General features: G+C 40.8%; 1 pseudogene; it reads left to right on the top strand.

The window, feature by feature from the left end:
• Nucleotides 1-717: 717 nt before the first annotated feature.
• Nucleotides 718-3,120, top strand: LOC133910636 (uncharacterized; annotated as a pseudogene).
• The last annotated feature ends 1,638 nt before the right edge of the window (nucleotides 3,121-4,758 follow it).

The following is a 4,758-nucleotide window of genomic DNA, read 5'->3' as shown; positions in this document are numbered from 1 at the left end:
GGTTTTAGTTTGTATTTTCGAGTTTTAATCCATTGGGTCATTGTCTAGTTGCTGATTGAATATTTCTGCCTTTGCTGCTACAGTACTATATTCAATTTCCCACATACTAGTTTTACTTCTTGAACTACAATTTGTTTCATGTGTATCAATAAGCCCACAAAAAATAGCCTGAACTTTCACATATATCTTTTCGTGCATGTTCCTAGACCAGCCTATTCTGGTGATATGAGTTTGTTCCGCTGAGAGTGTATATGCAGAACAAAAAAAAGAAAGAAAGAAAGAAATATATTCAGAAAAAAAAAGAGACACCTGAAAAGATTGAAACAAAAAAAAATAGAGTCGTTGAAAAGAAAGAGAGAGAACATAGTTTGGGCTAGCATTCAGTTGGTGCAGATCTTTCAAGTACTTGTGCTTTCACTGTGTTGGTTGCATTCCTATCCATATATCTTTGATCAGCAACATAGGCTTGTGATTCACTTGGATTATTATTCGATTGTGCATCACTAATTTGCAGATTGCAGCCCTGTCAAAAAAATTTCCCACCCAACCCCACCCAAAGCAACCCGAGAATTGTGCACCGTCATCTCTGGTACAATCATTCTTCCACTGCTGATTACCGCCACGGTTCTCAACCTTTAGGGTGACAAAGAACATTGGTAAGTAAGGGGTGAGGGAGTGATTCCACATACATACACGTATTTTTTTCCTACTACTAACATGGCAGGCAATGACGATACACATGCTTCCACTTCAAATGTGGGTGCTGGTGTTTCTCTTGAGGAGTTCCAGCAGATGCGAGCACAAATGGCACACCTTCTACAGCTGATGCAAGGTCTGCAGGTTACACCACCTCAGGTGCCACTTGCGGCTCATCTAGTGGATGGCGATGATGACCGTACAACTTTGGAGAATGAGGCTGCACGTATTCAAGCAGAGGCTGCAGCTCGTGCACCTGCATCTGCCCCTTATCCTGGACAGGCCACTGGTCGGGGCCGATTGGATGGCCTCAACAATATTCCAGCGGTTCTTGGTTGACCACAATTTGTTGGTCGTGCCCGCAGAGTTCCTATTGCACATGCTGGTTATGAAGATCCAGACTTCAACATGTCGATGACCAACACCAAACCAATTTGAGGCAAAGAACAAAGAAGCAACTTTCAATCGTTCTACTTCTTCTCATTCCGATAGCAAGAAGAAGACAAGTAACATTGAGTGTTTTAAGTGTGGTGGACATGGCCATAAACAAGCTGAATGTCCTAATCGTCGTACTATTATCGTTCTTACTGATGGTTCATATGATTCACAAAGTGATACAGACGACGCACAAGATGACATACTTTCAGAAGATGAGAATATGGAGACTTATGAGTATGAGGCTGAGGACGGTGACTGTGAGTTAAACCTGAATTGTTTCGCACGCCCATCATTTCAGTTTGTTGGTGAGCTGAGTAGTCCATCAATTACCACTCCAGATATTGCCCAAGATATTACTCATGCTGATTTTGATGCTCTTCTTGCTGATTTGAGTGATCTGGAAGCTGATATTTCTTCTCCTGTATTGCTGAGCACTCATTCAATAGTAGACAAGGTTATTTGTGTCCCTGAAGTAGGCGAGGAGTTGCCACTATTGTCTTTTTCATCTACTCCATCTCTCCAATCTACTTCTTCAAGTTTGTTCCATGTCATGGATATATCAAACCATTCTTTGGTGGTTCGTCGTGTTCTTTCTACACAGTTGGTCGCAGCTGAGAAAGGACAAAGGCATAACTTGTTCCAATCACGATGCAAAGTGAAAGGGCAGGTATGTCGATTTATCATTGATGGTGGCAGTTGCAATAATATTGTAAGTGCACTACTTGTTGAGAAGCTTGGTTTGCAGACACGCCGTCATCCACATCCGTATCATATGCAATGGCTCAATAATTCAGGAACTGTCAAAGTGTCCTCCATGGTGAGGTTATCATTCTCCATTGGTGATTATCATGATGAGGTGGATTGTGATGTTGTTCCTATGCAAGCATGCCACATACTATTGGGGCGTCCCTGGCAATTTGATGTGGACTCTATACATTTTGGTCGCTCTAATAAGCATACATTTGTGCATAAAGAGAAAAAAGTTGTTCTGGTTCCATTATCGCCGGAGGAAATCCATGCTTCTGATGTTGCTCGGAAAAAGAGAGAGGAGAGTGAGAAAAGACAATTGAGTGAGAACCACAGTGGTAAGAGAGCGGATCCTAAGCCATCCTACTCCAAAAAGCCTACTGACAGCACCACACGAGTTCAACAAAAAAATGAGTGTTTGTTAGTGAGGAAGAGTGATTTGAGAGATGTGAGAAATGCCACAACACCATTCTTTGTACTCTTGTACAAGGAACATGCTGAAACTAATGACTTAACATCTATATTGCCTAGTGTTGTTCTTGATTTATTACAGGATTATGAAGATATGTTCCCTGATGAGGTGCCACCTGGTCTTCCTCCTATTCGCGGCATCGAGCATCAAATTGATTTGGTTCCTGGTGCAACTCTTCCGAATCGACCACCATATCGTACAAATCCTGAAGAAACAAAGGAAATTGAAAAGCGGGTAAAAAAAACTTCTGGATAAAGGGTACGTGCGAGAGTCTCTTTCTCCCTGTGCTGTTCCTGTGCTTTTGGTACCTAAGAAAGATGGATCTTGGAGAATGTGTATTGATTGCCGTGCCATTAATGCTATTACTGTGAGATATCGTCATCCCATTCCTAGGCTTGATGATATGCTAGACGAGTTGTGTGGATCTGTCATTTTCTCCAAAATTGACTTACATAGTGGTTATCATCAAATCCGTATGAAACCTGGTGATGAATGGAAAACCGCTTTCAAGATAAAGTTTGGGTTATATGAGTGGTTAGTCATGCCATTTGGTTTGACTAATGCACCTTCTACATTTATGCGTTTAATGAACCATGTCTTGAGATCTTTTATTGGCAAGTTTGTGGTTGTATATTTTGATGATATCCTGATTTACAGTAAATCTTTGGACTCACATATTGATCATATTCGTCAAGTATTAGCAGTTTTGCGAGCTGAACAGTTGTATGGTAATATTGCAAAGTGCTCCTTTTGCACAGATCGTGTAGTTTTCCTTGGTTTTATTGTCACATCACAGGGAATACAAGTGGATGAAGGGAAAATCAAGGCAATAAAAGATTGGCCTACACCTGCAAATGTGAGCCAAGTTCAAAGTTTTCATGGCATTGCTGGTTTTTACCGCCGATTTGTGAGAGATTTCAGTACAATCGCTACACCTTTGAACAATTTGACAAAGAAAGATATTCCATTCAAGTGGGGAGCAGAACAAGAAGAAGCTTTCCAAGAGTTAAAAAGACGACTTTGTGAAGCACCACTACTACAACTACCAGATTTCGGTAAGACTTTTGAAATTGAGTGTGATGCTAGTGGAATTTGTATTGGAGGTGTGTTACTCCAAGAGGGAAGACCTGTTGCATATTTTTCTGAAAAGCTAAGTGGTCCACATCTGAATTACTCTGTTTATGATAAAGAACTCTATGCCTTAGTTCGTGTCTTGGAAAATTGGCAACATTACCTATGGCCTAAAGAGTTTGTTATCCATTCTGATCATGAGGCATTGAAATATCTTAAAAGTCAAGGAAAGTTAAATCGTCGTCATGCTAAATGGATCGAATTCATTGAAACATTTCCCTATGTTGTAAAACATAAGAAAGGTAAGGATAATATTGTTGCTGATGCTTTATCAAGAAGATGTGCTTTGATTACTCAACTCGAAAATAAAGTGCTTGGTCTTGAATCTGTTAAAACACTTTATTCTGATTATTCTGATTTTAAAGATGTGTTTTCTAAGTGTGTTGAAGGGAGAGGTTCAGAAAAGTTTTATATACATGATGGATTTTTGTTCCGCGCTAAAAAGTTATGTATTCCAGCTTGTTCTGTGCGTAGTGTTCTTTTACAGGAGGCACACGCCGGTGGTTTAGCTGGCCATTTTGGAGTTAAGAAGACCCTAGAGATGCACTTTTATCTTCAACATGTTGCGTTATTTGCGAAGAATCAAGCCTTTGGCAATAGCAAAATTGAAAATTTTAGGGTGGAGGTTCGTAAGTGTCCTTTGGCTCAAGTTTCGGTTCGATGAATATATGTGTAGGCACGATGTCTCCGTGCTCAATCCTGTAGGCTTCCCACTCGACCTTTCGAATATCTAAGACCGAAGGGCAAAAAGAATCCCAAAACACTTTTGAGTTGGCGTTAGTCATTTCATACGCCCTAGCCTTTGCTCTTTAGTACTTTTCAAATTCGATGCCTGGATGGTTGCGGTGGAAGGAATCCCAACAAGCCCAAGTCACAAAAAAATTATCACACATCATAGTGATGGGAAAAGTATCTTCAGGTACATGCATAGTGTCCAAAGGGAGGACCTGCGCAGGAAGCGAAGGTAGTCAAAATATTTAACAAGAAATAAAAGAGTATATCTTACAATAGGTAACTGAACGTTCTAAGTCCAAAACAGCACTTTGCTCATTCCTCAGACCTACTCTCTGTCTTTGGCCACCTTGGTGGTGTCACCAATGTTTTGTGAAGTGGTAGCATGCGAGGCTGGTGGGGTAGAAGCTCCAGCAGAAGAGGGACCACCCTTCGTCTTTGCCTGCAAAATGAAAGATCAATAAATATGCGGGCAGGTGACAAAAATCTCGAAGGCATAGCTAAGAAGTGTACTCATTAATGGTTGATTTTCGCTTCTCGGA

Source organism: Phragmites australis, chromosome 3 (assembly GCF_958298935.1).
Source record: "Phragmites australis chromosome 3, lpPhrAust1.1, whole genome shotgun sequence".
In the NCBI taxonomy this organism is placed as follows: Eukaryota; Viridiplantae; Streptophyta; class Magnoliopsida; order Poales; family Poaceae; genus Phragmites; species Phragmites australis.
This window is presented reverse-complemented; position numbering and strand designations above follow the sequence as displayed.